The following is a 27,695-nucleotide window of genomic DNA, read 5'->3' on the forward strand; positions in this document are numbered from 1 at the left end:
GTGGCTGTGGAAGGCACCATGTGAATTCGTGTTCCTTGGTGGCGCCGGGCACCTACCGGTAAAATAGGTACAAGCGACTCCCCGGCCTGGCGCTCGGCCCTTGTGTGGGACTACAACGCTTGGGAAGTTCACCCGGCTTGTACGGGAAATCGCCCCTATGGAAAGGGGCGGCTGCGAAAATGCAGGAACTTTTACCGACGGTGATGGTCGAGTGGTAAAACACTCGTATCGTAAGCGGGAGGTACCAGGTACGAATCCTGGGCCGCCGGATACCCACTGGTTTCTTTAAAGGGTTCAAGCGTCCCCGTACCGTAGCTTGTCTCGACGGTGGAACAAACGCTTGGAGCTTGACCTCAAGCAGCCATGGGAGGCCATGTGGTAGGTCCCTCGAACCCCTTCAGGTGGGGTCTGGGATCTCTGGGCACCCACCAGTTCAAAGGGTACAAGCTCCCCCTGTCTCGGCGGGGGATGAAGGGCTTGGACACGCACCACCACTGCGGCAGACGTGGTAGGTTCCTCTGGAGCCGCTGGTCACCCACCAGAATAAAAATGGGGACAGGCGCCCTCCGTACGGGGGATCCAGTGTACTGTAAACCGTTCCACCACGTCAGTTTGTCCCATGGGGTACGAGAATGTGGGAGGTTCTTCGGTACCGCTGGGTACCAACCAGTAAAAATTGGTACAAGCACCCCTGCCCAGGGGATCTAGTGCTTGGGAAGTTACCCGACTTTTTCGGGAAATGCCCCGGTGGAAGGGGTCGTAACTTTTCCCCGGCGGTAGCGTAGTGGTTATCGCACCAGACCGGTATTTGGAGGTCGTGGGCTTGGATCCCACCCGGCTTCACCACTTTCTTTCTGACTCAAAAAATTCATCTGTTTCTATGACCCACCACAACCTCCCCTTTGCTTTCCGAGGTTTTCTTGACTGCCAACCCTTATTTTCTCTCTCTCTCTCTCTCTCTCTCTCTCTCTATATATATATATATATATATATATATATATATATATATATATATATATATATATATATATATATATATATATATTATAAGAGGGTTTTCAGGCTTTATTCTTCAGCCGCACCAGCAGCAGCGGTAGCACCGAAGCACCAAGTCGCGCTGACCAGCAAGTCGAGACGGAGAGCCAACGAGCCGAGACTTCTTCTTCGTCCCAGCGATGGCGATGGGACATCCACGAGTTGGTGCCTCTTCCATGTGTGGCTTCTGTGTCACATACCCACGTATTGCGAATGACCAGTGCTGTCCACGCTCCTACATTATTTAAACGAGTATGGTGTTGGCGATGGTCTTCCTTACAATTGCCCCCGGGAACGAAAGAGCCATCCTGGCGACTCAGGGAGATGAAACTACGACGGGGTCAATATAAGGCTTGAGGCGCTGAACATGGACTATACCTTTGCCGCGGCAACGCTGATCGGGCGACGGAGTGAGAGGCTCAACCACATAATTTACTGGAGACGTCCGCTTGACGATGCGGTAGGGACCCTGGTAGCGCGAAAGCAGTTTACTGCTCAAGCCTGGCGTAGACACTGGAACCCACAGCCAGACAAGCGACCCTGGTGAGTAGGTAGGAGTGGGAGTCGTTTCGTCGCGGTGCGACTTCTGACGCTGCTGATCTTCCGTAGTTAACGATCGGGCCAACTGACGACACTCTTCGGCCTGCTTGGCAACGTCGGAGATGGGTGTGCACTCTGACTCATCGGGCCGATAGTGAAGTATGGTGTCCAGTGTGCATGAAGTCTCACGGCCATACAAAAGAAAAAACGGAGAGAAGCCGGTCGTGGCCTGCGTGGCGGTGTTGTATGCGTAGGTCACGAATGGTAGTACTGCGTCCCAGTCGGAATGGTCCGCCGCGACGTACATAGCAAGCATGTCACTCAGAGTGCGGTTGAAACGTTCGGTCAGTCCATTGGTCTGAGGGTGATACGCCGTGGTGGTGCGATGGATCGTGCGGCAGGACTTAAGAAGGGCCTCTATAACTTCAGACAGAAAAACCCTTCCTCGATCACTGAGGAGTTCACGCGGCGCCCCATGCCGTAAAATGAAGTGCCGAAGTAGGAAGGAGGCTACTTCGCGTGCGGTAGCAGCAGGCAGGGCGGCAGTCTCGGCGTACCGGGTCAAGTAGTCGACAGCAACAACGACCCATCGGTTGCCATCTGCAGTGCAAGGAAGAGGTCCATAAAGGTCGATTCCTACACGGTCGAATGGTCTTGCTGGACACGGTAAGGGCTGCAAAGGCCCAGTTCCTTGGCGGGGAGGATATTTTCGGCGTTGGCATCGAACACACGAACGGACGTATTGACGAACGAAGCGGTACATGCCTCGCGAGTAGTACCGCAAGCGCAAACGCTGGTATGTTTTGGGGACACCAGCATGGGCGCAATGTGGCTCTTCGTGAAAATAGGCACACATTTCAGAGCGTAGGTGGCGCGGAATTACTAAGAGCCACTTGCGACCTTCGGGTTGGTAGTTGCGACGGAAAAGCAGTCCGTCGCGAAGGGCAAAGTGCGACGCTTGCCGGCGTAGTGTCCGAGATGCAGCGTTCGTTGATGAGCCAGACAGAAAGTCCAACATGGAGGAAATCCAAGGGTCTTTCTTTTGCTCGGACGACATAGAGTGGATCTCCAATGGCGACACGTAGCAGTCCGAGCTCGAGACCCGGTCGCTGTCATGAGGCAGCGGGGAGCGCGAAAGGGCATCAGCATCATTGTGCCGCCGGCCTGAGCGATACGTGACGCGAATGTCATACTCCTGTAACCGCAAAGCCCAGCGCGCTAGCCGCCCAGAAGGATCTTTGAGCGAGGACAACCAACAAAGCGCGTGGTGATCTGTGACAACATGGACAGGACGCCCGTATAGGTACGGGCGGAACTTCGCAAGTGCCCAAATAACGGCCAGGCATTCTCTCTCGGTCACAGAATAATTTGTCTCGGCCTTTGTTAGCGTGCGACTTGCATAAGCAACGACATACTCGTCATATCCTGCCTTGCGCTGAGCGAGAACTGCCCCCAAACCAACTCCGCTCGCGTCCGTGTGAATTTCGGTAGGGGCCTCAGGATCGAAATGGCGCAGGATTGGCGGAGATGTGAGGAGATGGCGCAGTTTAGTAAATGCGTCGTCGCAGGCCGTGGACCACTCACAGATGCCGCCTTCTTTGCTGAGGAGCTTTGTCAAAGGCGCGACGAGAGATGCAAAGTTGCGAACGAATCGGCGAAAGTATGAACACAGCCCAATGAAGCTGCGGAGGGCCTTCACAGTTGTCGGCTTGGGAAATTCCGCTACAGCACGTAACTTGGCAGGATCAGGCAGGACACCAGCTTTAGAGACAACGTGGCCAAGGATAGTAAGCTCTCGGGCAGCAAAACGGCACTTCTTCAGGTTGAGCTGAAGGCCTGCGGTCGTCAAGCACGTCAAAATCTGCTCAAGTCGAATCAGATGCGTCGAAAAATCGGGAGAGAAGATCACAATATCATCGAGGTAGCAAAGGCACGTCTGCCATTTGAGTCCACGGAGAATATTATCCATCATCTGCTCGAAGGTTGCAGGCGCATTGCAGAGGCCAAACGGCATAACGTTAAACTCGTACAGGCCGTCAGGTGTAATAAAGGCCGTTTTTGCACGATCAGCCTCTGCCATGGGAACCTGCCAATAACCCGAGCGTAAATCAATGGAGGAAAAGAACTCTGCGCCTTGTAGACAATCAAGGGCGTCATCAATTCGCGGCAACGGATATACGTCTTTGCAAGTTATCTTGTTGAGCCGGCGGTAATCGACGCAAAACCGAATAGAGCCGTCCTTCTTCTTGACAAGTACTACCGGCGATGCCCATGGACTGGTGGAGGGTCGAATCACACCGCGTTGGAGCATGTCCTTGACTTGTTCATCGATTACGCGGCGTTCAGTGGGGTAGACACGGTAGGGACGTTGCCGTAAGGGTGCGTGACCACCGGTATCGATGGTGTGTTCGACTGTGGTGGTACGTCCCAGACCAGTCTGGACAGAATCAAAAGACGTCCGAAATCGGTTCAGCAGTGCGAGAAGCTGGTCTCGTTGGGACGGTGAAAGGTCGGCATCAATGGCGCGAAGGAAGACGTCTGCAGACGGGGAGGATTTTGCTCCTGAAGGAGCACACAGCCCACTGATTTCAAGCGGGGTTGAATCGTCGGGCACAGCCACAGCGACAACAGAATGAACGGTCTCGACATAGCCGACGCACTCTCCGCGTTGCAAGGTGCACGGACACGACCCGTAGTTGGAAAGGAGAAGTGTAGTTTGGCAGTTACGAATGGGAAGCAGGGAGAAAGGAAGCCGAAGACAACGTCGCTGGTGAAACAGGTCAGAAGGCGTAAAGAGTACTGTCGCATTGGACAGAAGTGGGCAGGATAAAGAAGCTAGCACGGCAGAATGAGGAAGAATGCTAACTTCTTCCGTGAGGACCAGTTTGATGGCAGAAGGAGCGGGCGGTTCACCGGTGGTATGATCCATGAACGGGAAAAGCTCTACTTCGGCACGGCCACAGTCGATGACAGCTCTATGTTCAGAAAGGAAGTCCCACCCCAGTATGACATCGTGGGAACAGGAAGGCAGGACAACGAATTGAACAGCATACATGACGTCCCGAATAACGACACGGGCAGTGCACATGCCAGTTGGATCAATGGGATGAGCCGTAGCAGTCCGTAATGAGAATCCAAGATGCGGCGTCCTAACCTTCTTCAAGCGGCGGCAAAGTTTGGCGTCCATGACAGAAACGGCGGCTCCAGTATCGACAAGGGCTAAGACTTCAGCGCCATCTATGGTAATATGAATGACGTTTGCGGGAGAGGGAGGAGGCCTTGGGCAGATCGACGACGGCGCAGTTCTTGCCTCCGGAACTGCGGCGCCTAGTTTTCCGCTTCCGTTGGAACAGGACGACGACGCATGGGAGATAGTGAGCGGCGTCGCGGAGATGAAGACCGACGGCTTCCGAAGTCACGACTATCGGGCGGCATATACGTCATCGGCGAATACTCCGGCATGAGTGGGGAATGGGCGTAGGAAGAAGCTGCGGCAGGGTTGCGTCCTGTCACCGTGGCGCGGCGGCAATAGCGTGCCACGTGTCCAGGAGCCCTACAGGCAAAGCAAATTGGGCGATTGTCCAGCGTCCTCCAAGGGTTGGTGAGCGAGGGACCAGACAACACCGGCGGACGTAAAGGCCGGGTGGTGGGGAAAACGACGGGGCTCCGAGGCATGTACCTGGCAGCGACTTCAGCGTAAGGTCGTTGAGGGATAGAGTCTGCAAAGTGTATTGGAGCGGCCATCGTCACGGGGTGCATAGAGTCTGCATAAGGCAGGGTTGAAGTCGCTGGAGCTTGGGGTATGGTGGCGGCATAGGGCACAGGGGCAACAACGGGGCTTGACGGCAGTGCAGCTGGGAGGGAGTCAGCGACTTGCTGCTGGATAACGGTCCTGAGTTCAGGGCTGAGAGAAGATTTTTGCTCGGGCACATAGTTGATGATGGACAACTGCCGAGCCACTTCCTCTCGCACAAACTGCTGGATCCGTTGAAACAAGGTACCGTCGCCGTCATCAGCGGCCAAGCTGGAGACAAACTGATTTTCTGCGAGGGGTCGCCGAGTGAGAGCCCTTTGCTTCCGCAACTCGTCGTAACTCTGACAAATAGTAACGACCTCGGCCACAGTTTGGGGGTTTTTCGCCAACAGCATATGGAAGGCATCGTCGTCTATGCCTTTCAGAATGTGTTTTATCCTTTCTGGTTCGGGCATGGCACTGTCAATCTTACGGCACAGGGCGACAACATCCTCAATGTAAGAAGTGAAGTTTTCACCCCTTTTCTGTGCCCGCTCACGCAAACGCTGCTCTGAGAGGAGTTTTCGAGCAGCGGGGCGACCGAATGATTTTATGAAGTCGTCTTTAAACTCAGGCCACGTTTTAAGACGTGCCGCGTTGTTCCAGAACCATTGCTCTGCGAGCCCAGTCAAGGAAAATTCGACATTATTCAGCTTGAGGCGGTCGTCCCAGTGGTTATGGGTACTCACTCTTTCAAAAGTAGCAAGCCAGTCCTCTGCGTCTTTCTCGTCGGTGCCGTTGAATGAGGGAGGGTCCCGCTGACGAATTGCACCCGCGCAGACGATGGGTGTTTGGGCAGGCCGGGGTCATCGTTGCGAGACAGGCTGGGAGGGTCGAGTGTCCGGTTGCGGAGCTCCAGCGTATGAGAACGAAGATCGTTGCACCTCCACCAAAACTATAAGAGGGTTTTCAGGCTTTATTCTTCAGCCGCACCAGCAGCAGCGGTAGCAGCGGTAGCACCGAAGCACCAAGTCGCGCTGACCAGCAAGTCGAGACGGAGAGCCAACGAGCCGAGACTTCTTCTTCGTCCCAGCGATGGCGATGGGACATCCACGAGTTGGTGCCTCTTCCATGTGTGGCTTCTGTGTCACATACCCACGTATTGCGAATGACCAGTGCTGTCCACGCTCCTACATTATTTAAACGAGTATGGTGTTGGCGATGGTCTTTCTTACAATATATATATATATATATATATATATATATATATATATATATATATATATATATATATATATATATATATATATATATATATATATATATATATAGAGAGAGAGAGAGAGAGAGAGAGAGAGAGAGGGATCATGAGGTTCGATGGGCCAGTATAAAAATACCACGTCATCAGGAGCGCAGCCCCTTGGGTGCCCAAGTTGGCCTACTGGTGCGATCAAGACCACACCAGCGTTTCTGCGGCGGGACCACGTCAAGGTCCAGGCACCCTGCATTGTCACTCGCTTCGTAGTAGGTCGATTACAAGGAGTCGCCAGCTTCCCCAGCGGGAGGGCGCTCGCGCATGGAGAACCCTCAAGAGTGCCATATGCTGTAACACTGGCACCCCGGCCTCCTCCCACGCTGGATTACAGGGCCCCGTTACGGACCCCGGCCATCGGGTTATCTTAACGAGAAATTCCAACAAGAATGTCATAATCACTCCCGCCGGAGGGCTGTGCTCGCTGCACGGTTGTGCAGCCTCCGGCAGGAGTGATACTGACACACCGGCCTCCTCCCACGCTGGATTACAAGGCCCCGTTACGGACCCCGGCCATGGGTGTTTTGAATTTCTTCAAGAGAGTCATAGTTACTCTCGCCGCTCGGTCAACACTCGGTCAACACTCAATGGCTCCGCAGTTTCAAATTCTGCGGCCATTCCCCGCAGAAAGAATGGGCCGAGGTTTGTGTAAAGAGTTGTAAGTCCTAAGCTACTAAGAAACTCACTCACAATATGTTGAAACATTAGCAGAGCATCTGTAAGGGCTAGTTGGTGCTGCATAGCTGTATAGTTTTTCTCGTCCTTGTTCTACTGGTCAAAGTTTAAGCGCTCTCTGCTACAGCTATGTTGAAACAGAAGACAGGGTCACGTGCGAGGAGTGAGTCGTAAATAGCGAGCTATTTACATAAAAGCACGTGAATGATCGGGCAGTCAAAAAAGTGCTTGTGGTTGTATGAGGCAGCAGTGATGAGCCAGTAGAGCCAATCAGTGTTATTGATTCAAGGGTCAGAGATGAGTCTTAGCATTAGCGTGGCGGTTTGGTGGCCCTAGGCGTGGTTGTAGCTGATGGCTATGCTGCAGAGGCCTCGCTGCTTGCGCTCTATGGCACCGTCATCCCACTCAGTCATTACGTGGCCACCTGGGTAATAGCTCAGTCCGCAGCATGTGGGACGGTCCTTCGGCCTACGCTGCAAGCGGGTCTTGCTGCTGCCATGAGGATGATAATGATGCCCTCAAAGTTTGTGCACATACCCACAAGGGGAATTGGCCAGGGCTAAATCACTTGTTGCAATTCATGAGGACCTATTTATTTCCGGAAAGACAGAGGCCATAAAATGAAAGTCCGCCATGATTAAAAACCCTAATTACCCATGAATTGGTACCCTTCAGCAATTCAAGTGACCTGAAGCAGAAAGGAAAGCTTGAATACATTTATATATATATATATATATATATATCCCTTTTTGCATACCCCAGATTTGTTGCCCCACTAGATAATATAAGCGGAACATATAGTCAACCCCAAACGCTCAATAGGGTCCTTCAAAAGCTGCCGCGAAGCTGCGACATGTGAGAAAAAACACGTTCGATTGTCTCCATGCCTGGCACCGCAGACAGTTCGTCTGAAGCTGGCTGCTTGCAGGATCTGCCTGCGATGGAGCTATCTGTCGCAGTCATGTCCCAGTTGGTTCAGTGGTACGAACTGTATGTTCAAAGTAAATTTGGCCGAGGTGAAATTTGAGTGCAGTTGGCCTTTAATGTCGAGACAAAAAAATTTTGCAGGATAAGGGAGATAACAACGCTAAAACTGCACCAGTTTTACCGGGAAGAAATATTTCCACGATGAGGAGAATGTGTGTGCGGTGTCACAACCACACACATACCCATACTAAAAGTAGAACCCCTTTTTAAAACACATGAAAATCGGGAATACAATGTTCTGCATATGAAAGTAAACGGCTTGATAAAACAAATTCGTTGTCTAACGCTAATGTGTGGACAGCAATGCATAAAGGCTTCCTACTAATAAATTTCCCCAGCTTCCTTTTTCTTTTTCTTCTGAGGGCTTACTTTTGCTCCCGAAAGAGGACATATGCTGTCTACACTTGGCCAATGTGTGGACAGCAATGCATAGAGGCCTCCTACTAATGTAAATTTCCCCAGCTTCCTTTTTCTTTTTCTTGTGAGGGCGTTACTTTTGCTGCCGAAAGAGGACACAAGTTTTTGGTAACTGCAAACGTGTGAAACCTTTGCTCCATCAGTTACCTGCGCATTAGTAATAATAGCTGACTTGACCTTTCCTGTGCTGGAACATTAGCACTGCAGCAACTGCTAACGTTCTCCACATACATTGCAGCCACTCAAACTGTGGTAGTCTCTCAGCAGAATAGTACACACTACTGCATGTCATTTGAAGGATTAGTGAAACAGCTCTCTGCATTCATTATTGTGCAATTGCAACATAAGCTGGAAAGAGCCCTTTTGGTTTTTCTACTAACTCTTGGAAACTGATGTGGAAAACAGCCACACGTTGAACACGTGATCATTATTGTTGTTAGTGCAGTATAGAGACACTGTTTTTTTTTCACTTTAAACATTGCCCAGTAGGATTTGCATAAGTACACCTACCTTGTTTCTGAAAGAGCTGTTGGCTTTACTTCACGGCCCAAACGCAAGCTTGGTGCCCAGTCTGGATGCGAGCAGTCCATCAAGTATGCTGGCTTCCCTGCATGTTGCAATAAGTAATGCTTCAGAACTTTTTACAATAGCACACTTTTGTAACAGGGCGATGGAGGAATACAGTCGCTCCTCATAGCCAGAAAGCAACCATAAATTTTTTTTAACTGTGCCAAACTGGAAATGTTTGCCCCAAGTGAATTATGCACAGCACTAACTGCAAGGAGTGTGCTCTGCAACCGGCTTTATGAAAGTAAAGTCTTTCCGTCACTTGGCTACTAGAGAGCGTGTACGAGTCATGGTATCGGCCCCACTGTACAACCGAGTGCCCCGAGTGGCCAGTTATGTTCAGTGAAAAAAAGAAGCATTTGCAAACTAAGCCTGAAGTGAAGTTAATTTCATGAACTTAGTCATTTTCGGACCCTCTGAATCTGTGCAAATCAGTTGGTTCTAAATTTCCTAACACACGTGTGGCTTCTCTGCACGGCTTCAGCGAAATGTGGTAAAGACAACACAAGCGATCCCGAAATATTCAAGGACCTTAAGATTTCCATAATTCCAGGTTTTCATTGCGTTATTGTAGTGTTCTTGCTTATTAAGGACACATAGTTGGCCAAATGCTGGGTGTATTGGAAGCGAGCAGTAAACGTACAACCTAGCGCGAGCGCGCTTCTATCTCTTCTTTCACTTCGCGCATCACGCGCCATCGCTCCTGCCGCAAGTGTTTACATTTGGATTTCGTTCAAAAAAACCGAACGGCATACCGACTACACATCTGTTGAAGAGGACGCAATGGCACGTTTGAGGACTGCAACTACGACCGACTTGACTACTAGCGTTGGCGGACGTCACGCCGGTTTCCAAAGAAGACATTGCGAGACCTCCCGCTGAAGCTAAGGAGCCAGAAAATGCCGACGTAGACGAGGATTTATCACGGCCTCTATTTTAACAACCCCAAGCCAAATCGGCGCGTGAAACAGGCTGCTGAAACACTACACTTATGCACCCTGAAAATTTCAAGTATTAGAATTACAACTGACCATTATTCCACTTTCTCCTGAAAGCTCCAGATGTTAAAACGACGCTTCGAAAGTGCGCGTACCTGTTTGAAACATTTTCATAAATCGAGTCGGAAAACAGGCACTCTTCGGACAACTATTAAATAGATCCTGCAACACTTACCATCGACTACTCGGGATGTATTTTGGGGTAAAGTCTATTGTCCTGGCAATCTCCTCCCGCAAGAATTATGAAAATCCGTTTACTATCACCGAAACTACGCGCGATGAAAAATCGCGCATAAATGTTCCCTCTCAACTCAACCGCGGACAACGCGACGAAAGCTGCGCGCTCTCTCCCGGAGAGGGGGGCGGCGCGCGGCGGCCTTCGATATGTCACAGGGCGGGGAGTTTCGTCCTTTTCCCCGCAACGTAGACTGGTCTATTTCCGGTCTGGTGCCACAAAAAAGCAGCCATTGTGGCCTGCTCGCAAGCAAGCGCTCAGGCTGGTAGGGCGTTTTTGGAGCAATAAACGTTTGTTGTCGAGTGGGCTCATTGAAAGTGGAATATTTAGTTCGTCACTCAAACTCCGCGCACACTCAAAACAAAAGAAACACCAAAAGCATGCGGACAGTTTGAGACATAGAAGAGGTTCATACACGGCGCCGACGACGGCTGATCGTCACAGGAAATGCCAGAATTTAGCCGCGAAGTTGACCGGCGACAGCCAATAGGACAGCCATGGCCCGATTGTCGTCGCAGAGGCCATGCCAGGGGTGCATAGTGAGGAGAATTGAAGAGAGAGCGGTTGGTTTTTCCGCGTCTTTCACGGCGATTTGCGCGCTTACCGCTTCACGTGCATGTGTAATATTTGGCTCGGGTGTTCCTGGAAGTCTAATCTAAACGTCGCGCAGGTTTACTTGCACTGCACGAAGAGTGTTGCAGGGTCCCTTTAATGCTTTGTTCCAAGCAGCGACTGGTTGCACTTACCCGAGACGAAGTGGTCACTGCATACTCTGTAATGAGTAGCCGTCCTGTCGCGTGCACGTTCGAGGCGGCGAAACCATTCGTCGCGGCTCTTTGTAGAAAGTTCCAGCGTCCGGCACAGGGAAGAAGCCGACCTTTCTCACGTTCTCAGTCTGTTTGTTTGAATGCGACCTGTTCTTGCATCCAGGGACGATGCAGGTAACCATGACCGCTGGCGACGTCCAAGAACGGTTGCACAATAATTGCTCGAGCACTGCTAGCAAGTCAAGCGGATAGCAAGATAGCAGACGAAGGATAGCGCGCTCAGAACGAACGGCACATCGGGATATCCGAACACCCGCGCCGGCATTCTAAGCGCGTATTTCCCGCGCTCCCGTTCCCGCATGCGCGTTCCGTAGTTTCGCCTTTCGCGTGTTGCTGTGTGGTGCCTATCGCTTGCCTATCGTTGAACGGCTGATGGGGTGCCGCAAATGCGGTAGACCGCATGGGGATTTGCTGGCTTAATGGCTAGTCAACCAGCTGTACTGCTCAGCTCGTACGGGCAGTGTTTGGACCAGGAGGCCGGCAGCGCTACGAAGCGAAAGTAGTTGAGTGCGGCGGCGTAGACCCTGTATTGTTCACGGGTGACGAAACTTCGTTGATTTCGGTGAGCGGGCACCTTGTACCCAAAACGGACGAATCAGACATTAAGGACTACTTAGTGCACGCCACCGGCTACTTGACGCACGAAGAATTCAAAGCTGTGAAGTCGTTTGAATCGCACAACTACCTCACCAGTGGCTTCGTGCAAGAGAGAGAGAGAGAGAAGGCTCTTTATTAGAAAAGAAGGCCGAGATGTTTGCCGGAAATGCGACACCGACATGCTACTCGGCGGGGGAAGGGGGAGGGGGAAAGAAAAGGCCCCATAGATTACAGGGCAGAAGAAAGAGGAAGAAATAAAAGAAGACAGAAAAATAACAAGAAAATGACACTCAGTTTGTGAGTATAGTCTGTCTTCTAAACTCTAAATCACTGCAGTGACGCCAATCTCGTCCAGATAGTCGAACAACGCCTCCAGTACTTTGCGTTGAGCTGGTGGAGATGGCCATGGACCAAGAAGTACTTTCAAGGCCATTGGCCCTGGGCTGAGGCGCTCTAGTTTCTGCGCAAGACTGCATCTTGCGTGTATGTATGCAGAGCATTCCAGCAGCAAATGCTTCACGGTTTCCGGTGACCCGCAGTTGTCGCAGTAAGGGTTTGTGGTGACACCAAGTCGAAAAAGGTATGCCTTCGTAAGCGCTGCGTTGAGACGAAGTCGGTGATATAATGTCTCTAATCGGCGCGGAAGTACCTCTGGCAGCCTCATCCTGAGCTCAGGGTCTATGTAGCGTAGGAAGGCATGGTGGTGATCTGGAAGGGACCAGAGGCGATTCCGTTCCATTAAAACAAGCTCCTTCGCCATAGTTGTGGCATCACGCTTAGTGAAAAAAATCTTCCTTACATTGCGCATTTGCAGGCCCCTGCGAGCAGCTTCGTTCGCCTTCTCATTTCGTAAAACACCACAGTGACCGGGAAGCCACCGAAACGTTATACGGTGTCTAGCGTCGTTGGCAAGGTGGTGCAGGTATGTGATGTTGCGAGAGGCATGTTCATGTAGGGTGAAGCAGTCGCTGCGTCGCAGGTTTTGGAGAGCCGCCTTCGAGTCTGGGAAAACAGTCCATTGCTTTGGCTGCTGGCGTAAAATGTAGCGTATAGCTTCCTTGATGGCGTGAAGTTCGGTGGTCATCGATGATGTCGCACGCTCGAGGCGATAGGAGAACGTCTGGCCAGTAGAGGGAATAAATATTCCGGAGGAACTGCGCTCAGGTGTGCAGGAGCCATCTGTGAAGATATGGTTTGCGTCAGAGTACAGCCAGCTGATATGCTGAAGTGTTAATTGTAAGAGTACTCTTTGAGGCATGCTCTTTTTGGAGTCGATTCCGGGGATGCTGCATCTGATATGTAGGGGCGAGAGGGTCCAGGGTGGAATATTAGACCGCATTGCTTTTGGTGCCTGGGAGGGAACAAAAAGATTTAATGTCCCGAAACTCGAATTACCATCTTCAACCATGCGTGTTAGTATACGGCTCTTGGCGTGCAGCCGATGTCGCAGATGTATTCGCACAGTCTCCTGGAGTCGAATCACTTCCAGAGGCAGACAGCCAGATTCAGCGATCGTACCTAGGCACGGCGACCCTTTCGGGAGGCCGAGGCAGATGCGGAGGCAGTTGTTTCTGGCCGCATCTAGCTGCTTTCTGCTTGTGGGCGGGAGCTTCTGGAGGACAGGGAGGCTGTAACGCAATAGACCGTCAGCAGTACCATAGAGCGACAGTCACTGCCCCAGCGACTGCCGGCGAGATACCCCAGGATTTTTGAGATGGCGGTGATTTTTGTACGGAGTTTCTTCACTTCAGGACCCCAGGAAAGATTCCGGTCTATTAAAATTCCGAAGAATCTGTGGGTTCGCACATATTGCAGGGTGCGGCCACCGAGAACCAGTGGATGTCGTTTCATGTGCTTGCGAGTGAAAGCAATGGCGACAATTTTCTCGGTAGATAAATGCAGTCCTCTCGGTGAAAGGTACGCAGATATTTTTGCGAGAGCTTTCTGTAGCCTTTGCTGCGTGGTACGACGCGATCGCGACGCACTCCAGATGCAGATATCGTCCGCATAAAGTGTGACGTGGACACCAGGTGGGAGTACTCGCTTTAGGTGGATAAGAGTAAGGTTAAATAGCAGAGGGCTCAAGACGGCTCCTTGAGGTACTCCTTTTTCTATAGTATAGTAGGAAGTTGGGCCGTCCGGCGTGGACATGAAAAGTTGTCGCCCTTGCAGGTAACTTGAAATCCAAACGTAAAGTCTTCCACCAAACCCAAGAGCAGCAAGGGATGTCAGAATGGCATCATAAAAAACTGAATCAAATGCCGATTTAATGTCTAAAAACACTGCAATATGAACATATCCATTATATTTTTCTTCTTCCAGAGATGAAACTAGAGCAATCACATTGTCAATGGCTGCTCTATTTTCGCGAAAGCCGTTCATCTGAGGCGGATAGAGGTTGTTGCTCTCGAGGTACCAGGCCATTCTTCTGAAAATCATTTTCTCCATAATTTTGCCGACACAGCTTAGCAAAGCTATTGGTCGGAAAGAGTCAAAAGTCGTTGGTGATTTACCGGGTTTTAGGATGGCCACTAGCTTAGCTAGTTTCCATTGGGGAGGTACTGTGCCACAGAGCCAGATTGAATTATAGTATTCTAGGAGACGCAATCGAGAGTGATGGGACAGGTGAGAAATGGCCTCGTAAGTTATTTCGTCTTGACCCGGTGAAGAACGTTTGTTCGCACGAGAAATTGTGGCGTTCAGTTCGTATATGGAAAAAGGAAGGTCGATGGCGGGGCACGCCGCCGGCGGGACTTCAGAGGGGGCACTTGTGGGGCACGTTGGTGGTACTGATCTTGTAGACAGTAACCTACAATACTCTTCAGCCGCCTCTTTCAGTGAAATGTCGTCGTGCAATGATAGCGTGCGGAATGGGTGCAGCTGCTGAATATCGCTGCGCATTCCCTTAACGACGCGCCAAATTCGCGATAGAGGCTTGTGAACGTCCAGTTTTGAACAGAAGTCCCGCCATCGCTGTCTGCTCAGCTTTTCCAAGTGACGTCTTACCTGCCTCTGCATTCTGCGAGCCTCTCGAACGTCTTCTGATTTCTTTGTGCGTCGTGCCTTACGTTCCGCACGCCTGCGAAGAGCCCGTAACCTTTCATACTCTTGGTCTGGCTTCAGGTTGAGACGCTCAACCGTGGATCGGGAGCACTCCTGAAGGCAGTTGGTCATGGTTGGAATCAGGTCGTCGTCTCCAGTTGCCGCCGTAATTCTGATATTTACGCTGGCTGTGTAGGCTTCCCAGTCCGTGAGTTTGATCCTCTTTCCACCTCGACGCACAGCTGCATTGTGAGAGGATATGAGAACGGGGTAGTGATCGCTCCCTCGCGTTTCTAAATCAGTTGTCCAAGCAAATTTTCGTACGAAATGGCTTGATACAAACGATATATCAATGCAGCTGCTGATAGCTGCGTTTTTCAGGAACGTAACACTGCCGTCATTCAGTGGCTCTATACAATATTTCATCATCAGCTCGGCGAGTCTTGCTCCACGGGAATTTGATTGTGTGCTCCCCCAAATTTCGTTGTGTGCATTGAAATCGCCGCAGATTAGGTGTGGTGGAGGAGTGCTGGTGATGATACTTTCAAGCCTGGAAGCATCGAAGGCAGTCCCTGGCTCTAGGTAGGCAGCAATTAATGTGAATGGTTGAGTGCCAATTACAGTCCTCGCACAGACATACTCTTCGGTTTGATGAGGTGGGACGGCCACTGCTGCAGCAGGTACATCATTGCGAAAACCTATGAACAGCCGGCTAACACCATTTAAACGTTGCGAATGAAGAATATATAATTCTTTGAAGCCTCTAGCTTCACGACACAGCAGCGAAATGGAATATCCCAACAATGACGACTCAGCCGCCGTCCCCATTTCCGAAAGTGTCTATAAACACCCATCTCAAGAACTGTACAATTTTTCAGTGGAACGCCCGTGGCTTGCGTTCGAAACTTGCCGACTTCCGGGAACTATTACGTTTGTACCAATTTCAGTTTGTCGTGATACCTGAATCTCGCGTTGGAGATCCATTTCGTGCAAGAACCAAAACTGCGACAAGTTGGAGAGCACGTGATTGTGGTCACCAAGGTTACTATTTTGACATTTAAGATCTACACTACGAGAGGAAATGGTGTTAGCTCCCTCAGTCCACGAAACTGATCAGCTTCCTGCACTGGACGCTCTGAAATACAGAATTAAGATTTAGCACAGCGACAACGTCCGTGTATTTCGCTGCGCTAAATCTTACTTCTGTAATATGTCCCAACTCGCCCAGCAACACGTCTCTCTGAAATACATTTTGTTTTCATGTGTTTGTTTTATTATCTTGTTGTCTATCTCTTCTTTGCCTCCCCTGTCTTCTCCCCCTTAATTTTTCACATCAGCAGGCGTTCCGCTGTACACCCCTAGGAGCGAGAAATTATGCACTGGTGGACCTTCCTTTCCATTGTCTTGTCAGTAAATTCATAAATTTTGCATGTTCTGTGTGCTGAGTCAAAGTATGCTCATTTACTAGAGGAAGAGGAGCTTCATAAAAATTGTTTTGTAGGACTGCAGCCTTTCCTCTGTTTTTTTAAAAAGCCAGCAGACCTCGTGAGATATTTATGTCACATTATTTTTCTGGTATCCACCAGAATGAAATCTTTAAATACTACTGCAAGCCTTGCAGCAGTCACTTGGTCATACGTGTTGCATGTGAAATGATTCGATGTTATTGTGTTGATAGACATTATTGGAGTGGAAGATGACAATATTATGCATTTTTCTGTTTCTCTTTAACCAGGCCAACCATTCCCAGGCCCTTTCTGCACGACAACCTGAGCCGTGGCTTCTGATTCGGCGTGATGGTATTGTGAAGCTTGCCCACTGCACATGCATGGCTGGACTTCGTGAGGCATGCTCACACATAGGAGCTGTGCTGTACTACGTAAAAGCAGTTTCAAAATTCAACCGTGGTCAAGCAAGCACTCATGTGGAAAACATTTGGCTTCCTGCATACATAAAAAATGTGCCATGCGCACTATTTTCAAGCATAGACTTTGCATCTGCTAAGTCCAAAAAGAGACGCCTTGATACGAGCAGACAGCCTGCAACAAAAAAAAGGTGCAACTGGTGGACAAGTCAACAGACCAGGAATTTGCCTCATTCCTGAAGGAAGTCAGCAGTCCAGAACCGAGGGCAGCCATCTTCTCAGTGACTGAAGGCTACAACGACGAATCCATACCAACTACCGTCAGATACTCTTCAGCTGTACTTGGAGGCCTGTCAAGAGATTGTCCAAAAGAACGGGATGCCGTAATTGAAGAGTGCCAGAAGTTCTCTGCGAGCTTTGCTGTTGAAGAAGATGTAAGTGCTTATGTATCACCAACAAATTTATTTATTTATTTATTCAATACTGCAGGCCACAGGTGGTCCAAGCAGGAGTGGGGGTGTACATGAATTGCTACATTGAGATAAAAATACACATCAAGAGTGAACATAGAGAAGTGCATTGCACAAAAATTCAAAGGCAAAGGGGAAACACCAAGAGATGCACGTGATTAAATACGTCAGAGAAAAAAAAAAGAAAAAAAAAGTGGGGGGGGGGGGGGGGCTGGCGTGAGGGGTCATTATACAAATCTAGTGAAAGAACTAATCTTGTAACCGTTCAATGAAGGAACGTGCATTTCTTGACAAACATTTCGGGAGGCAGCGCATTCCATTCACTTATAGTATGAGAGAAGAAAGAGTGTTTGTAGTTATTTGTTCGAGCAAAAATCGGAGTGAATTTTAGAGGGTGATAGTTGCTGGTTGGCCGGGATGAAAGAGGCTGCAAGTACAATGAAGGATCAAGTGGAAATTCGCGGTTCCAGAGTTGGTAGAGAAACTTAAGTCTAGCTAATTTCCGGCGACCTTGCAGTGTCATGTTGTTTAGTTTCATTAAATTGGTTGGGGAATCATTACGACGGTAGCGTTTATAAAAGAAACGTACAGCATGTTTCTGAATTCGCTCGAGTTTATTGATGTCCTTTTCTGTGTAAGGATCCCAAACAATAGCTGCCTATTCTAGAAGGGTTCTTGGGCTTAGAAGGGGTCTTGGAAGGGGTCTTGACATTGGACGGTGAATTCTTGATTTTGTGCCTCAAAAGACCAAGTTTACGTCGGGCTGAAGCGCAAATGGTATCTATGTGTGTTGACCACGTAAGGTTGCTAGTAAATGTGACGCCGAGGTACTTAAAACTGCTAGCTTGGGATATTTTGACACCTCTAATTAAGTACTGGTATAAAATAGGACTTTTTTTATTAGTTATTCGCATCATTACTGTGTTATCGTGATTTAGCTTCATATCCCAGGTGTTGCACCAGTTAGTTATGGCATTTAAGCTGTTATTTAGAGTAGTTTGGCCATTGCTACAATTTACAGCTGAATATAAAAGACAATCGTCGGCAAATAGACGAATACTAATGCCGTCGTCGACACATGTAGTTATGTCATTGATATATAACAAAAATAACAATGGACCTAGGACGCTTACTTGAGGTACTCCTGAGTTTACTGGGACGTTTTCTGAAATATGACCACTTTTGTCAACAAATTGCTTGCGCATTTCTAGATACGAGGCAATCCAATTAATTAGTTGATAGGGAATTTTGATCTGATTTAGTTTAAATAAAAGGCATGAATGTGAAACTCAGTCGAATGCTTTGCTGAAATCCAAGAAAATGACATCAATTTGCCCTAACTGATCGACAATTGATGAGAATGTGTGCACGATACTAACAAGCTGGGTGGTTCTTGAAAGACCTTTATTGAAGCCGTGCTGAAATGGAGTTAAAATATTGTGCTGGTCCAAGAAATCAGTCAAGTAGTTCGAAATAATGTGCTCCATGATTTTCCAGCATGAGCTGATAAGTGAAATCTGGCGATAATTTGTATGAACGGCGCGATCACCCTTTTTAAAGACTGGGACAACACGTGCAATCCGCCACACAGTGGGTACAACACCGAAACGGAAGGAAGTGAGGAAGATAATTACCAGAAATTGAGCAAGTGATTCTGCGTAACGGCATAGAAAAAAATTTGGAATATTATCTGGCCCTGGTGATGACTTTAGCTTTAGGTTGAGAAGCATGGAAACGATTCCCTCGTAACCAATAAAATTTGGACTCACGTCGGTAGAATTAGATATCTGGTCGATGCTTTGTCGTCGATCAGGGTCAGAGAAAATGGACTGGAAGTGAATAAATGCTACTACATTCCCTTCCTGAAACAGGATATCGGTTTCCGTTTTTTTTAAGTTTACTTGTTAAGGGTAGGAAAATAAAGCTACTTGCCAAGAGCACACGAACAGCCTGCTTGGCAGAATCCGAACTGTTTTATTTAAAATGGATCCCTCAAGGCTGTATTGTGCAACAAAACAGTGCAAGTATTTTCGAACAGTTGCACGATTTTTTGTGCTCCAGGAGAAGCCAAAATAATGGCAGTGAAGAAAGTAGTTTTTGAAAACACTTGTCTTAAAGAAGTATAAATAATTCTGACACCCATGGGAGAGGGATATCAGCATTTATTTATAGTAAAGGGAAATGAGTAAGACTGGTAGCGGTCTGTCTCCCAAGTCCATGAGTTCGTGCTGATTCCGGTGCCCGGTCGACCATAGCTTGCTGTTGCTCCGAAGCCGAGCTGGTAAGCACAGACTGGCACGGCTCAGGAGATGGGTTGAGGAAGAGTTTAGGGTTGTCTGGGCATGAATGCACTAAGTGGTAGGCAGTGAGAGGGATGTTGCAAGTGCGGAGGTCATGTTATTCAAGTGCTTAAAGTTTATTTTGTTGGTATCATAACCAACAATATTCACGCAGAATAATGATCTGGTTTTTCATACACGAGATATGCTTGCTTTGGACTACTATGGTCAGCTTATCCTTCTACATGCAATCAATCAGTCACCACCATCTGTTCTTGGCTTCCTTGTTTGTCAATAAAACCCTTGCTAAAAGTTTAGGAAAAAGCCAGCTTGTTGCAGAAATGTTAAAAAAGACTAGCTTGACAGCAAAAAAATTTGCTACAGCTTTGGGTACTTATTAATAATGTGCAGGTTTGCCGTGCTGTTGAGAAAGCAACAAGAGAGCAAGCCAAATCGACGACATGGCTTGCTTTCCGAGCAGGAAGAGTGACCGCGTCCAACGCTCGAGCTGCATGCCACACGTCACTGACGCAACCATCTTTAAGTCTCGTCAAGAGGATGTGCTACCCGGAGGCATCTACCTTTTCCTCTCGGGCAACTGAATGGGAGCACTCCAAGGAGGAATGTGCCAGGAGGCAGTATGTGTCAACTGTGTCATCTTCTCACATCAACTTTGAGTGCACTGCATCTGGGTTGCACATCTGTTCTGAGTAGCCCTTCCTGGTGGCATCACCTGATGGGGTGATTTCCTGCGAGTGCTGTGGCAAGGGTGCACTCGAGACCAAGTGTCCTTCCACAGCATAATGTGTTGCGGACGTTTGTAGCGGGAAGCAGGGTATTTTGACCAAGGGTTCAGGTGGCCGCCTTTAACTAAACCGAGGGCATCAGTACTTCTATCGGGTGTAGGTACAGATGTTTGCCACTGGGCTGCGCTATTGTGACTTTGTAGTGTGGACAGTACAAGACTGCCACATTGAAAGGATACAGTTTGACAGTGCCTTTGCAACGAGATTGTGAACAAATGCCAGCAGTTTTTTGAGCAAGTGTTGCTTTCAGAGATCCTCTTCAAATACTGGACAGGGATGGGGCAACAGCCAAAGGGCGAGGACAAAGACGTGGGGTTCTGCTACTGCGGTGGCACCAGATCGGGAACGATGGTAGAGTGCCAGAATGCAGGCTGCAAATGAAAATTTTTTCACCTTGCATGCACTAAAGTGTGTACCAAAAAAGAAAAACTGGCTTTGCAAGGACTGCAGGCCTAGGTACTCTGGAAAGTAAAATACGAGACTGACCACCTTTGCGATGCAACTTCATTTCAAAAGAGCCTGGAGAATTGGAACAAACATTCTGAACTCGCGTTAGAATCTGTTTTACAATCTGTTAAGTTTTTGCAGCTAAGCAGAGTAAGCAAAATAACAAAACAATTTACTATGACAAGTCTCAGAGAATTTTCATTTTTTCAAGTAATGTCTCAACTTTGGTCATAGTTGTAAACATAACCCTTGTTAGTTTGCAGGGAATCTTAATAATAAGTAGCAAGTCTGTTGAATGAAATCTGGAACTGCACATGGATTTTTTAATTTCCTGTTCTCCACAGTAGTGTCAGCTAAACTGGTGGGCATGAACAATGAATGTCATTTTCTTCGAAACAATCCCTTACTTCCTGTTCTTAATACATTTACAGGAACGTTAATGTGCACCCATAACCCAGCCTGTGGATATGTCTAGTACCAATGGTCATTCTGGTCACTACCTCCCGTATTCGCAGCATTGATGATTCTTGACTGTAGGGTTTAACTCGCCGATGCAACGCAGGCGATGAGGCGCGCCGTAGTGGAGGGCTCTGGATTAATTTTGACCACCTGGGGATCTTTGACGTGCGCCGAAATCTCGCACACACAGGAGTTTTTGCTTTTCGCCTCCATCAGAAAAGCGGCCGCCGTGGCGGGGAATGGAACCCACGATCTCGTGTTCAGCAGCGAAACGCCTTAGCCACTGAGCCACCGCAGCCGGTGTATTTGCAGCATTGGTGAAATCATTTTGGAATACTGCAACTTGCCAAGGAATTTAGCCCTGTCAGTTTTACCTTGCAATCTCGTTATACTCGTATTTTTCGCAGTTTGTTTTTAGAGGTAAATTAAGTGTATCAAGTCGTTTTTTTTTGCGTGGTTGCCATTTAGCAGAAGACTGCACTTCCCCGCACGGGGCACCTTGAGCAATCTTGGTGACGGTACTGGCAATACCGCGGACCCCGAGCCCCCAAACATAAGCTGGATCCAACCGTGGTGATGTGTTTTTAAGGTGAAGGGTAGAAACCTCTAACGGTGGCCGTCGGAGCCCAGGTCAAGCTCCGGCGGATGGGCTCCCTGTCTGTTTACCAGGCAGGGAGCTCCGGGACCTCCTCAGCTATCAGGGTAAGGTTGCGGAAGAAAGTACCCCCGTCTCCCTGCTTTTATACTATGCTTTATGGTATTGTCTAAAACCCCCCCCAACCGTGATCGGTCCCTGAAAAGGGGCCGCACCGAAGTATCCTTTCCTCCGTTGCCGTCGTTAACCTTTCCTGAACCGGACCATTTTTCTCGATTTCTTGTGATGGAATCCCTCAATCCAACCCACCCTCTTGCATCTCAGTCAGTCTTCTTGATTGCCAAGTATCTTGAAGCCATATTAGGAAAATCGTATAAATGCAAAAAACAAAGGTCTGGTGAACTCTTAATTGAAATAAATGACAAGCAGCAGTCTGCAAAGCTTCTAGCTCAGACTAGACTGGCTGATCTTGACATCCGGGTCACACCCCATCGGAGCCTCAACAGCTCGCAGGGTGTGATATCCGAGACAGACCTCCTGAACGAAACCGATGCGGATCTCCTTGCCGGCTTGAAGGATCAGGGCGTCACTGCCGTGAGACGCATCATCATCCCCACAGACGACAAGGAGATTCCCACCAAACACATTATCTTGACTTTCGACCGCGCAATTCTTCCACAATACATAAATGCAGGTTTTATCCGTTGCTCCATCCGTCCGTACATCCCGAACCCGCGGCGCTGTTTTAAGTGCCAGCGGTTCGGGCATGGTACGAACTCTTGCCGTGGCCGAACGACGTGTGCAAAGTGCGCGGCGCACGATCATCCGAGCGAGAACTGCTCAGCCGAAACTCTCACTTGTGTAAACTGCGGGGGGCCGCATGCGGCATACTCCCGCAAGTGCGAAAAATTTCAACTAGAAAAGAAAATCATCAACATCAAAGTCACTGAAAACATCACCTTCCCAGAGGCGCGAAAGAGGTTCGCCTCTTTCCCCCTGGGGAGGTACGCCGACGCGGCTCGCCGGGGGGCGGAGCGGCGTCTCGTTTCCACAGGGACCCAGTTCAGCGAGTCTGACCTGGTCCCTCGCCCGCCCCCCCCTGGGTTGCCTCTGGCAGCCCAACCCGCCACCACGCCGCTTGCTGAGGCAGCAGCGGTTGTGGTGGCAACCTCTTCCGTCGGGACCGGTGCCGCTCCCGCCTCTGTCTCCCCGCCCTCCAGTGCGTTGGAGGGTACAGAGGTGATGGACACCACGGGCCCCGCACCGGTTCCCACCGCCACCGCACCGCCTGTGCCACCTCTGGCGCCCCGGACGCCCTCGGCGGTGGCGGCTCAAACGAAGGGCTCCCGAGGGGGGGCCAAGTCCAGGGGGCCCGGTCCGTCGGGCACCCCTCGGACATCCGACGACGAGATGGATGTCGGGCCGTTCCTGCCTGCAACGCAGCGCAAGGAACGCCCCGACGCCAAAGCCTCCCGACAAGCCAAAAAAGGCGAGAGTCACAGCCCCGAAAGACGACACATAAACAAACACACACACTCCAGTAGCTCTCACACTAAATAATGGGAAGAGAAAACATAATTCAATGGAACTGTAGAGGCCTTCTTAAAAATCTTGACGATGTATACGAAATACTGCATGCTAATCAGCCAAGTGTGATGTGTCTTCAGGAGACGCATTTGAATTCCAAGCACACAAATTTCTTAAATAGGTACATGGTCTTCAGAAAGGACAGGGATGGCTGCACACACTCTTCGGGCGGTGTAGCCATAATAGCCCGGAAATCCCTAGCATGCCACCCTGTCGCTCTCAACACCGTCCTTGAGGCTGTAGCAATACGCACAATAATTTTTAATAGGTTGATAACGGTATGCTCCATATACATTCCTCCTGATGTCACACTTTTGAGCTCTGACTTCGAGGCGCTGGTCGACCAGCTGCCCGAACCGTACATCCTAACAGGCGACCTTAATGCACACAACTCTCTTTGGGGCTCCTCCAGAACGGATGCCCGAGGTCGCCTGTTGGAGAAGTTTCTTACATCCTCCGGAGCATGCCTTTTCAACAAAAAACAGCCAACATATCATAACTTAGGACACAATACATACTCTCATCTTGACTTGGCTATTGGTTCCGCAGTTCTCTTTCCATGTCTTGAGTGGGGTGTGGGCACGGACCCATATGGTAGTGACCATTTCCCCACTTCATTAACGTATATAGGTATAGGCCCGAGCAGTCCATCTTCCCATAACAGGTTTAATGAATCCAAAGCAAACTGGAGTACATTCACAGAAACATCTAAACTACACCACACAACCATAAAACACCTACACGTGGAGGAAGCCGCCCAACTCGTCACGGTGCACATCCTCGACGCCGCCGAAAAGTCCATTCCCCAGGCCTCCAGTGGGTCCCGCAGCCCAAGGAGGCCCTGGTGGAACGAGGACTGCAGGCGAGCGCGAGAGGCCCAGAACAAGGCGTGGGGTGTCCTTCGCCGGTACCCCACGTCAGATAACATCATTTCTTTTAAACGGGCAAAGGCTTTTGGAAAGCGAGTGCGTCGTGAGGCGAAAAGGGAGAGTTGGCGCACCTTCCTCACTTCCATCAACTCGTACACTGACACACATAAAGTCTGGACACGAATACGAAAACTAAAAGGACAACAGACACACAGCCTGCCCCTGGTTAGTACAACAGGGGACACACTGGAAGACCAGGCTAACACACTTGCACAACACTTCGAACACGTGTCCAGTTCAGCACACTACACAAACACTTTCATGAAACACAAAACATCTGTAGAAAAGAAGTCCCTGCGTTATAACAACAAGTCGCACACTTCTTACAATTCTTGTTTTTCAATTCATGAGCTGAAGGTTGCTCTGAGCACATGTAAGACGTCAGCTCCAGGTGCAGACAAAATCACATACACCATGATACAACACCTACACCCAGACACTCTTGAAACACTCTTACACCTATACAATAAAATATGGCTTTCGGGGCACATTCCTCGCTCTTGGAGGGAGGCCATAGTAGTGGCTGTCCTGAAGGAAGGGAAGGACCCTTCCTCTCCTGCCAGTTATCGCCCCATTGCCCTGACAAGCTGCCTGTGCAAGCTCCTCGAGAAGATGATAAACAGGAGACTTGTGTACTTCTTAGAGTACAACGGTCTTCTCGAGAGCTGCCAGGCGGGCTTCAGGGCGGGGCGATCTACGAACGATCAACTCGTTGCGTTAGAGTCATATATCAAAGATGCTTACCTCCACAAGCAGTACTGCATGACGGTCTTCTTTGATCTTGAAAAGGCGTACGACACTGCTTGGCGGTACGGTATCCTTAGCGACTTGAAGTCCTTTGGCATGTCGGGTAACATGATGAACACGCTTGCAAGTTACCTGTCTGAAAGAACATTTCGCGTGCGAGTTGGAACGGCACTTTCTAGGGTTCATGTGCAGGAAAACGGCGTGCCGCAAGGTGGAGTTTTAAGTTGCACCCTTTTTATTGTAAAAATGAATTCCCTCAGGAAGGCGTTGCCACCGTCGATTTCCTGCTCCGTTTATGTAGACGACGTACAATTATCCTTTAAGTCTTGTAACCTGTCTGTCTGCGAGCGCCAAATCCAGCTTGGTGTTAACAAGCTAGCTGGTTGGGCAGACAGCAACGGTTTTAAATTTAATCCAGGGAAGTGCACTTGTGTCTTGTTTTCCAAGAGGCGTGGCATCCGGCCGGATCCAGACATTCATCTCAATGGTGTCTCGATTCCTGTCAAGAAAGAACACAAGTTTTTAGGTATAATCTTTGACGAAAAGCTCACGTTTATCCCACATATAAAACAACTAAAACATAAATGCTTAAAAACAATGAATATTCTGAAGGTTCTGTCGCACATTTCTTTTGGTGCTGACAAACAACTTCTTTTACATGTTTTTACCAGCTTGATAGGCTCACGACTGGACTATGGTAGCGTTGTCTATGGGTCAGCCACTAAAACATCCCTCAGAATGCTGGACCCTGTGCTTCATCTAGGGCTCCGCTTGTCGTGTGGTGCCTTTCGGACTAGTCCAGTCGAAAGTCTGTATGTAGAGTGCACCAAATGGAGCCTAGAACGTCAGCGAGCCTACACAGACCTGCTTTATGCTTTTAAAATCTCAAAAATGCCTCACCATCCTTTTACGTCAGTTTTTTATGATACATCAAAATCTCAACTTCTTGCAAATCGCCCATCAGTCTCTGCTCCCTTCGCTTTCAGAGTAAGAGAAGAAGCGTCACAACTTGATGTCATGTTCTCAGACACCATCAAAACCTCCGCTACTGAACTTCTAGTACCGTGGCAGCTTCGCCCGATATCATGTGATGTATCTTTTACAAGTGTCGAGAAAAACAGAGTGCCTAGAAGCGCGATCGTGCAACATTTCTTGTCCCTTCAGCACAAATACAAGTGTGCTGAATTTTACACAGATGCTTCTAAAACTGCCACAACTGTTTCCTGTGCTGCGCATGGTGGTGGTACCTTTAATGTCTGTAGAACTATGAATAGAAATACAAGTATCATTACGGCAGAGGCCTATGGCATACTTCTTGTAGTTAAACATATTGTTCTAAGTCGAATTCCGAAATCTGTAATTTATACTGATTCTTTAAGTGTTGTGCGTGCATTATCCTCACAGAAGTCTAAAAACCATGTGGTCAGTGCTCTCATTAGTACTATTATGTCTGTGCATGCGTTAAACCTTGAGGTGACCGTGTGCTGGGTGCCAGGGCACTCTGGAATTCCAGGTAATGAGACCGCAGACGGAATGGCGGCCGCTGCTGCCCTCACAACAACAGTTGACATAACAACAATACCCTACACCGACCTCAAATCACACATCAGACAACACCTTCGCACAACATGGCAAGCGCACTGGAATCAACAGACTGACAACAAACTACACATTATAAAGCCACTCTTGGGAGCATACACCACTGATACTCACAACAGACACAACGAAGTTACCCTGGCTCGATTACGGATAGGCCACACGCATGCAACACACTCCCACCTGCTCACGGGATCTCCAAGACCCCTGTGTAGCAGGTGCGGGGAGGGCCTATCCGTAGTCCACATACTAATAACATGCAAGGCACTTCACACAACACGACACAAACACTTCAGAGAACTCTACAGACAACATATCCCACTACACCCATCGCTGTTTCTAGGTGACGATGCCAGTGTTTCTATGAAACGTGTGTTTGATTATTTGTCAGATGTTAAGTTTTTAAACCTTATCTCATATCACGCATAATCAAATCTGGCCCTATACACCAGCCATCACCATTACCTTTAATTGATTTTACAATGTCCGATTTACATGTTTTTATACCTACCTTTTTATGGTAATCACTTCGCTTCATTATATAACTTCTTTTCTGGCGCTCTTTGCCCTCGCTGGCCTTGCGCCATGAAACACCAACCATCATCATCATCAGAAGACTGCACTTACTGGGCACGTCTGGTATTGATGGTCATTTGTCCTCAACACATCCTGTATTTACAGATTTCTTTTCTCACTACAACAACTGCATCGGTGAAGCAATTTTGTAAGCCTGCAGCTCGTCTTGTTCAGTTGTTATTAACGTGCTATGTTAGAAAAATCACATCAATCTCAATTATCTTTTTAATTTAAGAGTGTGGCATTATTTTGTGTATTTACCAGAAAACTATTACCTGTCTGTATAATGCCTTTAAATGTCTCTTTCTTTGAACTGTTTCAACACTTCTGTGTATGATACTGTCCAGTTGCTGTGATTCTTTTAGCATGAGGAAA

Source organism: Haemaphysalis longicornis, unplaced genomic scaffold, assembly GCF_048455015.1.
Source record: "Haemaphysalis longicornis isolate Haplotype H1 unplaced genomic scaffold, Haemaphysalis longicornis Haplotype H1 scaffold_3, whole genome shotgun sequence".
Taxonomy (NCBI): domain Eukaryota; kingdom Metazoa; phylum Arthropoda; class Arachnida; order Ixodida; family Ixodidae; genus Haemaphysalis; species Haemaphysalis longicornis.